Source organism: Ammospiza nelsoni, chromosome 6 (genome assembly GCF_027579445.1).
Source record: "Ammospiza nelsoni isolate bAmmNel1 chromosome 6, bAmmNel1.pri, whole genome shotgun sequence".
Classification (NCBI taxonomy): domain Eukaryota; kingdom Metazoa; phylum Chordata; class Aves; order Passeriformes; family Passerellidae; genus Ammospiza; species Ammospiza nelsoni.
Window position 1 is genome coordinate 18,860,300 of NC_080638.1, and position 13,587 is coordinate 18,873,886.

A 13,587-nucleotide genomic window follows, 5' to 3' on the forward strand; every position below is an offset into this window, starting at 1 on the left:
AAAAGGGTAAATTCTCACCCTCCTAAACACAGGTCTTATTAGGATTAGCTAAAAGCAGGCAGTCCAAAGTTGATGCGTCTAAGATCCCATTATTGCCCTGAGCTTCCTTTTCTTTGTTTCAGTTCTCTTTAGAAAATATTTCCACCTCATCTGCTCTTTATGATACACTTGGTGATCCTTGAGGAGAATTCTTGAAAAAATTGTATCAGAAATGTATTCTTTGCACATTAGTATTTCTTCCACCTGCCTAGAAATTAGAAAAACTAATACTCCAACAACAGGACTGAAGGACTGTCTTTTTTTGGATGTATGAACGAATATTTGCACTGACCTTTTCACCAGTTATGGTGAAAAGCTAGGACACAACTGCTCTGAGGAATGGTCTGTGAACCCCCTGGGAGCAGCACACATTAGCATGAGAAACTCCTTCAATTTTCCCCTAGCAAGGCAAAAGTTATTCCCTGAGAACAGCAGTGAATCAGATCACCTGCTCTTGTTTTTCACTGTGGTTAGTAGGTCACGAACACTTCAGGATAGATTGTGGCCTCTGGGCATGGGGTTGCCTGAATACAGTACAGCACATTCTACAAGAGCAGAGCCACAGAAGGCTTTTCTTTTTTCCTCTGCCTCTTCCACCATGATATTTTTACATCTTTCCTCTATGTCATCCTTTTTTTGAGTGTCCAGAGTTTGAGGAAATCCTAAGAAAATGGCCTCAGTAGATATCACATTGTTTCATTGAGGGCCTTACAAGAGAAAAACTCCAAATGCCGTCTTTACTCTTTATACACCCAAGTGTAAGAAAATGTCTATCTAGTGATTCATTATTAAAATATCAGATAAAAGCCTATGGAATTTCCACAGTTTGTCATGATCTGAGCAACTTTTCTTTTTTTCCTTGGAATGGCAAATGGGTAAAATTCAAAATGAAAAATTATATTGTGGAAACCCTGAACTCTTGTTTGCTGGATCTACAATGTTTGTTATAGCAAGGTAGAGGGCTTCTCTCATGACAGGACTTGCATGACACATGTTGATAAAGGAAAAAATAATTTTGACTTCAATGTATGCCCTTGTGGGCTTATGCACATGGATCACATTAATGTTGATGATGATTACCTGGATGCGCTGATGAGCCAGTGGACCTCTGGCCAAGTTAAAAGTGTTAAAAGTTAAAAGTCTGCAGGAAAAGAGTAGCAAAACAATAGTGTCTGTACAACATCTTTTCTCCCACTGCTCCAAAAGATATTTTTAAATGCTCAACAGTGGTTTTTTACTTTGCTTTTTTACTGATGTAAATTTTCAAATCTTGAGTTATTTCATTAGAAAATACCACCAGTATTTAAAATGTCAGACTCAAACTGCATTTCCCAGTGTGAATGCTGAATACCAGTGCCTGAAGGAAAGTTTTATGGCATCGATTAACTACAACCGTTTGTAGAACTGACAAAGAGCTGTGTTAAAGGTTTATTCTGACTTTTAGATGTGAGTATTGTGCATCATTTTTATAACATGCAAGCCAACAATGATGTACTTTGTTACTGCAGGTCAGAACAACTTCACCCCAAGAGATAAATCACAGAAAGTGACATTAGCAATCCCAGAACTTGCAAGGCACAGGATAAGAGAGGCCATAGGAGAGATACTTCATTGTGTTTTCAATTGATCTCACTTGCTATTAAGAAAAACAAAATATACCTAAAATGAAGAACACACAACTCAGATGGAAAAAACACTTGTGAAATAGGCCTGACGTGGAATAGTAGAAGTAGGCAAAATACATGTAATGAATTTAGATGGGAACAGTGACGGGTTTCTCTCAAAAGTCCAAAGAACAGACTCTGAGCAAGTATAAATAGAATTTTTAAAAATGTACTAAGTAAGCAAACATGAGTGATAGTAAAATCAAAACCTAGCCTTAATGCTGTTTCCATTCTGGTAGACAATTTTACAAGAGAAAACATATTTTTTAGAAGGGGAATATGCTGCACATATGTTGTTCACGTCAGCATGTACAGATTATTAGATTTAATGTTACAATTTCATGTAGCAGCCCAAATCTGGGTAAAACCTGTCTCTTACAAAGTGCTTGTCATACATAAGTATGTGACAATGTGACAAAAAAAATTGCTCTCCCATTGATGACTCTCCCCAGGTAACCAAGACAGACCTGGTACAGAGAGATAAAATAATTTACCTGGCATCATTTGAGAGGTCTACAATTAAACAGGGTTAAAAACAGTTAACAGAAACAGATTTTTCAGCAGCTGCTGTACAGCTTTTTTTGTCTCTATTTCTTGCCAAAAGCCATGGAATCTTTGGACACTCAAAAGTAAAAAAAATCCAAACCCTCAACCTAAATACTTTATTCTGAAGTTGAGCTACTTAATATATGTCATGAGATCCATCTGATTATTGATGACATGAAATCAAGCTATGTCAAAGGAGACAAGCAGAAAGAGTTTTGCTTGAAAAACAGAATCACAAAGAGTTGAAAACCAAAAGGGTCAAGATACTTCCTGCTATAGCAAGAATTGTGCTATCGGTGACACAAGTGGAAGATGCTTGTTACTCATGGGGGCCCTGGATAGAGCTCAAGGGGGAATAACAGCAACAGGGACATGCAGAGTAAGATAGATGAGAATAAGATCTATAAAGACAGGAGAAGATTTAGGTTTATGGACAAATTGTACTGAATCCTACTGTTTACGAGGTCCTTCTGCAAAATATACTTGTTTATAAGTGGCAGACATCTGGCTAGTTTTTTCACAGTAAGTCAGCTCTGTGTCAGCCTGAGTCAGATGTTTGAGTATCAAGATCACTCTAAAAAATTTCAACCTCACCTGTAATGATTTGGATAATTACAAGTCAAAACTGCCTTGCCCTGTCAGGCAGAAGTCATGCTGGTAGCTCTGCCAGCATTAGTGACACTACAATGCATTTGAGCTATTCCCAGAACCCATACAACTGTGGCAGATAATGTAGCATGTTACCTTTGTGCTCTCTGTTGTCCAAGGCAAAACAAATATGCACATGACCGATTCCAAACATGGGATTCCATAGGTGCCTCTCCTAGCTGGCCAATAATCCTTAAACTGACTCTTTGCAGGAGTGAATGATTGCCTGCACAGTGACAGCTGTATGGAGGGCACAACACACTTCCACTGGCAGGGTCTGTCACCTCCTTCCCGGACAGGAGATTCCCTTCCTGCGGTGCTCACCTTTTCCAGCCTCCCACGCCGAAGGCACCGAGTGCAAATGCGCATCAGTGCCCTCTCGTGGGCGGCAAAGGTTCAAGTCCCTCTACTGAGACCCCTCTGGGGCAGGGGGTCCTCAAGTCAGGTGGCAGACAGGTGTCACAGCTAATACTGCCGAGATCCATCCCAAAAACGCATTTTCCTGACAGAATTGAATCCTGTCATAGGAACAGATCCATTACACTCATGTGGGTACCTCTGACGGCAGGGGTGGGTTTGGAATGATGGAGTTACAGGTAATAAATAATAGCTCTAATGCTAAACCAGGCCACAGATGATGCACTTTGTTTACATCTGTGGCCCCTCAGAGAATGGAGCACCTGTGAATAGCATTTTCAAAATTCTTCTTGGTCTGCTCTGTTGGCTGCTTAGGTGTTTGCACAGCAGATCCCTATGGAAGTAGCTAACGATAAATCACTGTCAATCACTTTTCAGCATAGGCAGCAGTCATTTTCTACTATCAGGTCTAACTCCTGTAAGTATTACTATAATATATAGCATGTCATGAATACTGTAAGGGTCTGAAAAAAGAAAAAGAGACACTCAGAACTTCAGCTAGCGTAAATTACTATCAGTACCATGGACCTCATGGATTGTGAAATTTGAAGTGAAATCTTATTAAGCTTTCTGCACCTTTTCCCTCAAAGAAATTTCCCTCTGCAATGAACTTTTGGCTTTCTATTTAAACAAAGCTGCCAGTAAATTGACACACACTCATTTCTTAATTTTTTAAATTTTGATGACGGCTACCCACAGTTCCCTGAAATACTTAAACAACACATATAAGCCTCCTTTGAACATAAATTGGTTAATCATGTGAAAACACAGTACAAAAGACTTGAACTGAGCTTTCTTGACTGGACTAATGCCAAAGCTATAAACCAATATCTTGGTGCTGAAAGCTATAAACAGCTACGTGAGTGGCTTAGGATTGCATCTTAAGAACAATTTGTATGCATTCTTCTGCATAATTGTACATCTGGTGGCAATAGAAAACATGGTGCATAAACACGCACAGGCAGGGTTACACAAAATAAATTCAGGTAATCACTGTCCTTTTCTGTGTTGAAGCTTTTGTGGTTCTCTCTAAGACCCAGACTATGCTAGGACAAAAACCACTAACACAGCTTTCTAGAGCAGGCAAGGAGTCAAAAGCCACTTACAAATTGGCTTGACTACTTTGGGGAGGAATGGATAAAGACCATGGGACAGCATATAATCTGTGGGCTCTCTTATTTCCCTTCAACTTCTATTATCTGCAAGTACCAAGACTTTAGCTTTCTCTGTCACTGTCACCACGAAGACCATGGTTCTCTCAAGTGTACAGTGCAGCCTTGCACCCACCTTTGTGAAACCAAGGGGGAATTATCCCTTTCAGCCTGTCCAAGACCTGTTTGGCAGCATCAGACAAAAACCAAAGTAAGAAATGATTAGTGAAAAATGACTGGAAGAAAATTATTTTTATAGTGAGGTATCCATTTTTAGTAGCAGGAAAAGAAGTCTCTCTAGTGTACACCTCATGAGTTCCCATTGCTGACAAAGATGCATTTTTTCACAAAGTACAGAAGCACCATTTTCTGAGGAACTTGGACTGCTCTGAAACGAAAATGTTCTGCTTACAAGGCAGAGAGGCATTTCATGGTGATTCCTGGAATGCAGAAGTCAAAATGCAGGACGAAGACATAAAGGATCTTTCTTTTAAACAAGATGCATTGTGGAGTTGCATTGAGGTGTTTGTTTCTTTTGCTACTTTTTTTTCCCCAAACCAAACTCTATTTTGGATAATAAAAATTAAAGTGATACTGCATTACAGAAGAAGTAATCTGCTACTCTTAGATCTGATAAAGCTTTTAGCTCAGGACAGGGAGAGGTGCAATTAGCATATGGTGAAGAGTTTGATGTTTGAGCTGTAGATGGTGGTGTTGCTTTATGGGAGTTTAAGTTCAGTGAGGATGGACTACTTGAAAGGACACAAGCAGAGGTAAATTGGGGTAGCTAACAAATCAGTTACCTCCAGTTGCCTAATAGTAGTCAACTTTCCTTCATCCTCAATTGCTCACACAACACTTTTTAGAAATATGAATAAGCATAGAAATCTTACATTTTGCCATGATTTAGGAACAGAGGTAGAATAGCAATGCAAGAAGTGCACAAATGCCAGACAAACAATGGGAGAGGTTATCTTCATCAATACAGTGCTTACTGAAAACTGGTTTTGTCATTCTGCCTTTTTTTTAATGTAAACTCATTCTTCAAGTATGTGTTGTATTGGATTTCAAAGTGCATTTCACAGTAGCCTTGGTTTTGGTTTCAGTAAATGTTGGTGCAATTTGTCTTGCAGGCAGACTCACACCCAATAGAAATAATCCACTTGATTAAGTTTTGCATACACAGGAATCCCATTGATTTAGTGTTCATATACAAATCAGGGAAATAATCTGTACACCTCTATGAAGCAACGCATCCACTGCTCCCATTTACAGGAATTTTAACTTACATTGTAGATTAGAACTTTCCTGTAAAAATATCTCACTTGATTTGTAACTCATTCTGAGTTCTAGCTCTGTCTTCCCACTGATTTCCCCCAGGCCTCTGTTTTTCCTGCATGAAAAAAATGATACTTTCAGCTCCAGTCTATAAACTGGTACCAAAGTGACTTCCTTATGCAGAGTCAAACTGAGAGACACACAGGGATATTGTAATTCTCTTCAATGTAGCTCCTGTAGCAAAGCTCTCATATTCCACCATCCCTTGTGGACAGACTTGTTGCCCACAAACCAGTGATGACTGAAGGAATAGACCCCACTTTCCTGCAGCTGTGTGCTGCTTTTGGCTGGGGTGAAGTTAATTTAGAGCGGCTGGTATGGGGCTGTGTTTTGACTTTGTGCTGAAAACCGTATGGATAATATAGAGAAGTTTTTCTTGTTGCTGAGCAGGGTTGCACAGAGCCAAGGCCTTTTCTGCTTCCCATCCTACCACACTGGCAAGGGAGCTGGAGGTGCATGGGAACTTTGTGAGGATATGCAGCCAGGATAGCTCACCCCAGCTGATAAAAGGAATATTCCACACCATATGATTTCATGCTCAGCAAGTGATGGGGTGGAAGAGAGGGAAGACTTTTGGAGTTGAGGTGTTTGCCTTCCCAAGTAATAGCTACACATGATGGGGCCCTGCTCTCCTGGAGATGGCTGAACACCTGCTGAACGTGGGTAGCAGTGAATTAATTCCTTGCTTTACTCTCCCTGTGTGTGCTGCTTTTTCTTTCACTATCACACTGCCTTTATCTCAACCCACAAATTTTGCAGCTTTTACCCTTCCCATTCTGTCCCCAACCCCTGGGAGAGTGAGTGAGTGACTGCTTGGGGCTTGGTTACTGGCTGTAGTTAAACCACACCAAGCTGTCAATAATATATTATTAAATGTACCATAACCATATATGTCAGCATATATATGTCAATATATGGTTATCTATGAGCTCACGTTATGCATAAAAACCTCTCCAAAACCCCAAATAATGAAAGTGCTATTTGGGACCCCCAGCGTGTGAAAAAAACACTTTTTCTACAGCATCTGAGATTTGGCAATGAGCTGGTGTGTCCCTGCAGTGACCACTGAGGCACTGTCCATCTCTCTGCTCCACACAGCAGCTTAGGCACAAGGGCACAAGCTTTCCAAAGATTTACAGGATGCACCATGGACAGAGAGAAGACAAAGAAGAGAATATATAAATCAAACTAGAGCCCCTTGGTCTTTCTGGAAAGAATGTAATCTTCACTGTGTTTTTGTCTAAAGGCAGCTTAAGGAGCAACCACTGAGAAGGGCAAAATTAGACAATTTTTCAGGATGAGAAAGTGCTCAGGATCCAGGGAATCACAGGCACAAGTTCAGTCACACATGTAAGTGTAAGCTTAGGAGATTAAGTAGTCAGAGTGCTTACCTAGAGCAATTTCCAGACACGAACACTATTTAGATGTCACTCTTGGGACATTCAATTCAGACACAGTATGTAAGTTAGGTTTTTCCCACTTCACTGTGCTCTGAGGAAGCCTGCATTCCTCCCAAATCTTCTGGGGATATAGAAAAAGGAATATGAGGATATTGGGATGAGGAGCTGTCAGTCTCTTAGGCTGTGGTTTTGGTTTTCTTCCCTAGTGACAGAGCTTTTGTGTCCTCCTGGCAGACACTATTCAGCTTAATCATCATTTAAACTGCCAGTTCATTACTCTCCTGAGTCTTTATGCCAGCTAACAGTTTTAGAGTTGCTTTTCCCTGATCAGACTAAGACATTCAGACCCCTATTTAATTTTTCTCTGCTTGATCTCCACAAATGCTGACACGTGCTAACTTGACTCAAGCTTGTCGCTAACCTAAATAATTATAACAATTGCTAACCTCTTGAATGTCTTCAAAGAGGGGATTTATGGTAGTTTTTTGTTATCTGAAAAGTTGGCTGTATCTATGTTGTCAGGAAGGTCTCTCTTGTCAAAATCAAATGTGTCACAGATGACAGATCTCCGGTAGGACACTGGTTTTAATTAATTTAACTTAATCTACTTAATGGATTTACTTGTAAGTTATCAGAAAATTCACTCACAGCTTATATGCTGTACGTTTGGGGATGATCCATGGAGCGTTTACATGCTACACAGAAGCTGTGTCCTTAATTTGTTTATTTAAAAATCAATTTTTTGGAATTGCATTCTGCCATGGGTTTGCTGTTTATCATATGAATAACACTAGCTTCATCACTAAGGTTAAAAAGCCAGACAGCTTTAAAGTTGAGAAGTTTGAGTTTAAGCTGCTGTAATGCAATACAACGTGATGCGAGGATTTTTTTTAAGATGACCACACTGCTTTCAGTGAAAAAGGGATGAATATTAGCCAGCAATAAAAATAATTTCAGTATCATTGCTCTTTACTTAGCAGATCTTACTTATTTGCTAAATATGGATCAAATCCTTAAAAAGAGATGATTTTTAATTTCCCTGTGGGCTTTCCCATGGCAGTCATCACTGTAGTATGCCAGTGCTTCACACTTTCTTTCCCCACAACAGTCTTGTTAATTTAATTATTTTTGTTCACATTTTCCAGATGGAAATTGAGACAGAGTGATTGAGTGCAAATTGTTTCTTCACTTTGCGTTGGGCATTATAAATGAAATAGTTCTCACTGATGATAATTTTAGCTGCAAATTCTTAGCTTGTCTGATCAGATACTTAAAGCGTAGGAAGCAATTAATGAATGCATGTAAAATATGTGGCTTCTTCCCTTGCAGCATGTTTTCTGAAGACGGCCACAGTGGCAAGGAACAAATATAGTTTCCCAGGGTATCAATGATTACCTTAAGCATGAGCCCATCCTGTCCTGCTCTGAACTTCCACAGCTCCCTTTGCTACTCACCTATCAGCCTTGGCAATGAGGGGGAAACATCATGTGGAACTAAGAAACAGACATGAAATTCAAACTGGCATATACAAAGAGAATGGGAAAATTGGTGGTTAGCTGTAAAAGGCCCAGAGGGACTACTTATTAAAATTTTAAAAACAGACAGACTCCTTAAGTCCCCAATCATTTCATATCCTATCTAAAAGAAAATCTCTCTAGGTCTATCTAGAAAAGATCTAACTAAAATAAACATAAACTTAACCCAATTTAAAAAACCCATAAGCAAATACTATAATAGTGGAGGGGGCTGGGCACTGCTTGTTTTCTACCTTCCCCATGAATGAATTCACCAAAAAAAAAAAAAAAAAAAAAGAATTTATGAAGAAAGAAACTTCAGCAAAAGCAACTGGTCATAAAAAGCATGGGACTGTGTATACTTCTCTGAATGGTCATGGTTTACATCAAAAACAAATGCTGTTTGTACTCAAGTGGGATGTGTCTTACTTTTCCATGCATTTTTAATATGACTGTCTTTGTATTTACTTGTTTAACGAAATACAGATCTTGAGATCTTTGCAGTGCTCCATCTTCTGACAAAACTTCCTGAAGTGGCAGGTGAATATGTTCAACCATGTAAGGGAGCAATTTACTCTGGCTTTAAGTAATTTTTTTCTTTAATTTTTAAAAATCAGAAGTATATTACATGCCAAACATCATATGAAAGACAACATTTGGAAGTGCAAATAGTCATAACAAAGGGCTCTTTAAATGAAATTAATACAACATATTGAAAAATCATGCAAAGCATTCAAGATTTTTCTAATTTGTTGCATGGAAATTATAGTTTTGTGACTTTGCTCTATGAAAATATTATTATTCTATACAGAAGTTAACGTTTAACTAGCCTGGATTTCTTGCAAGTGCTTTTGCTATGACTGTTCCTTTTAATAAGTCTCTAGAGCCACTGAATCTAAATAGGAATTTCTCAGGTGACAGTACTTTGCATCAGATCATTACTCAGTCTCTAGCCCCAAAAGCCCGAAGTACAGAGGAGTAATTAAATGGATGTAAGTTCATAAAAGTCCCTGTGCAAAGGGGACTCGTATCCTGCTTTTCACTCCTACTCTCTGAAATGCAAATACACGAAATTCATAGTAAAATTGCACAAAACTATTCCTTTCACTTTTACCAAATACATATTTCATCCCAAGTATCTCCTGCCCTTAACCCACCCGTATGAAAAGCATTCTGACTGTGACCCTTTTGATTTGTAGTCAGAGAATTCCCACTGAAGTGTTTCCAGAAATCTCAGCCAGGACAGTTTCAAAGGAATCAAGAGACAGTCCCTGTAGTAACTATATCCCATAAATTTAGGGATTTACAGGTTGATCCTAGCATTTTAAACTCCATTTAGAAACCTAGTAGCAGCTGCTACAGATGCAGAGATATTGGTGTAATAATAATTTTGTCATGATGCTGCTTTGAAAATTGGTCATAGAATTGTTCCTCAGCTTGAGTTTCTCAGGGGCATTGAGATAAAGTGCAATGCAGCCAAGTAATCTTGAAGTGATAGGAGTAGGGATTACTCTGGCAAGGATTACCTCTGGAAGAGAAGTCACTCTCCTTACCAGATACAGATGAGAATGTTGATAATAAATCTGAGCAAACTTTAGCATCCTTCTGCTTTATCTAAGCAGCAGAATTCAGCTAAGATCTTTCCAAGCTAATGAGGCCATCAGAGAGGACACTTCTGTGGTGGCTGTACAGCACTAGAGAATGGAGCCCAGTCTTTAGCTATAGTAAATCAGCTCAGTTATCGCCTCACTAAATTGGCAAGTACTGTCATTCCCAAAGCCTCCAATAGCTTCAGCAATCAAGCTGCCATCCCTAACTTTATATGTCTGCTTCAGGAGAAAATGAAAATATTCCTCTTAATGCCTAGAAATCCCCTGTACTCACCCTGTTCATTATTACAATGTCTCAAAATTCAGACAGAATTGCTTAAGTAACTGAAAAATAATCTCCAGATATTAAGAGATCTGCAGCAAAAACAATAAGCAAGTGATCCCTAGAGTAGGGGCTTTGTTTCTTCTTTTGCTTATACAAGACCACAGTAGCTTCACAGAAGCTATAGCAGCAGAAGAACCAAATGACAAGAGCACAAAGCCCTACAATTATTGCTAATTACATCTTTAAAAATGAGGATTTTCCAATGTAAAAGGGAAATTTAAAATGGATGGGAAGGCTTGCATGAGTTTTCTTACAAAAGGCTTCTTCATGTTAGCTGTTGATCTGCTTCTACATCAGTTTTTGTGTGGTTCTTTTTTATGCCTTAGTTACCTATTTTTATCCCATAAGGAGGAAAGACTTTTTGCGGCAGGGCTTTTTACTAGACTTTTCTAAATACTAGAAATTATGGGCACATATTTATAAATCTCCACAGCAGACATGGACTTTTCTTCCCTACAGACTGAGGGTATCTTTACCAGTGTAAGTTTCATCAAGTGCTTAATGCACAGCTCCAGAGATATCTCCATTATCACTATAGACAGACCACTGGTTTCCCCTTTCTTGGCAATCACTCATTTCATCGCTGTGCTGAGCAGATCTGCCCAGGATTTACCCAGGCCAGAGATTAGATCACATTTAAATGGCACCGCAATTATAACTTCTCCTTCTCACCTTCCAGGTTTGCTTCCCATACAGTCTTCTGCTTCCAAAGTCTGCTTAAAACAGAAGCAAGAAAATAGCAGCCCAGCTAAAAGCATCCTCCTTTCCATAAACTGCTTTTTTTTTAAATAGACAGGTATTTTTTCCCCTCTGGACCTTTTCCAGTCTTCATTTTCTGTCTATCATGGCTTTCAGTCAGTCTGCCTGACAAATCCTCTCTCACTCTGCTCCCAAAACCCTGGCTTTTGATCCAGTGTTCAGCCATTTCACCTCTGGGCTTGCAGTCCTGTAACTTGGAAGATATAGCAATAAAGCAAGCACAAGTAAGACTAATCTCTGAAATAGACTGCGTAATTCTCCTTCCTATTCTCCCCCAAGGCAAACACATTGACATTTTGAGTTAAGTTAAATTCTGGCTATATAAAAAGAAACTGAAGCTTACCTATAAAGTTTATAATGGCTAATGCTGAGAGTCTCTCAGAGGGCAAAAACTGGGGCAGAACTTTCAGCAATAAAAAGTAAATTTCTCTGGGTAATGGCAGGGAAATCACTCTTCCTCTGTAAAAGCAAATCTTACTGTGTTTAGACATTCTGAGGAAAGCTATTAATTCTGGGCCTGACCCATCTAACACTAATGTAAATCAGAAAGAAACCCCTTGAAATCAGAAGAGTTACAAAAATGCATTAAAAAATCTTTAATTATTATTAAGTCCGGAAGCACTTTTGTGAAAATACAGACTAAGCCTCTTCCTCTCCTCAAAATTGACATTTCTAAACTTGCTAACAGGAGGAGCAATGTGATCTAGCATCAGAGCACAGAAATAAGAGTTGGGAGGCCTTGACTCTATCCCTGGCTCTGACAGTAACATATTAGATGACAATGAGCAGATCATTTCACTTTTGTCAGCCAACACTTCCTCTCTCACCCTTGGTCTTGTACAGCTGTAAATTCTTTGGTCTTAACAGGACCATCAAAATATTGTCATAATGTAACAAACTGACCCTTACAAAGACTAATTAGAATGGGAAAATTAAGTGGGACTTACATACACTGAAGTTACTTAAGAATCATGGAAAACACATATCAAGGTATTGTTTATTAGCACTGGGATTACCTAACTCCAGAGCACTGAGGCTGTTTTATTACTCAGACTCATTTGTTATCAACAGTCACAATGTTTTCTTTAGATGGCAAGAAATCAGTCTAACTTGCAATTAGGGATTAAAAAAAAAAGCTTGACAAAAAGATTTGACCTTAATTTTAAAAATTAACACTCTGACAAAAAGCAAATGAAGTGCATTTTCAGTTTAATTAAAATACCACAATTACAATGTAAATAATTGTGTTTTATTAATCATCGGCATTCAAGCTTGAGACTGGAGCAATACTAATGATAATTAAGTTGCTGGTGCTGAGTATGGTGCCTTAATAATTACATAGTAGCTAATACAGAATGCTAACTAAAACTGGGAAGTTCTGCATAGCAATTAAGTTATCTCAGGCTGCTAATTAGTTATGTTAATCTAGAATTACTTCAGTTTCCTGTATAGACTGGTCTTGTTAAACTTGAAGTCGCCACTGTCACTTCTGTCATATGCAACAGAACTGGTGCTCTCTCTTTCCATTGCAGTTTACACAAGAATGTTTCACACCATCAAAGTGGTTTCTTAGGGAGAGAAATTGTACAGAATCTTACACTGGATTTTTTAGTTATTTCTATGGCACATGCAGATAGCTCAGAATGCTTAATCATTACAAAGAACCTTCTAATTATTAATGCCAAGGCTTAGTCTACTTTATGAAATTGTTCTTAGTAGTCCTTCTTTTACAGCCAGAAAAGACAAGGTTATTTTAAGGGATATGAAGAGAATGAGAACAAGAAACAGCTTCATACATAGACCAGAGGCAGAATTAAAAAGTCATAGGTAATTCCTGCTTCCAGTCATAATATTGAGGACTGTGCTTTCAGATGTGGGCTCCTGAGCCAGGATTTGAGCTCTAAAGCAGACATTGCAACGAACATGAGTGCACAAGGTCTCAAAGGTAAAAAGCAATTGAGAAATTACCTTGCAAGAGAAAGTGAACTGGCCCCACTTGTCTATTTAAAATTCTTCAGAAATACAGAAATCAAACAGAGGAAGATTAATGAGTACTTCCCCTGCATTTGCAAGGAATAGCTGCCAGAAAAAGGAAGGCAGAGGTCCAGTCTTTCCAATATGCCTTGAGTGGCTGGGAGTCAGTAACCTAGTGTCCCCATTTCCTTTTACTACCATT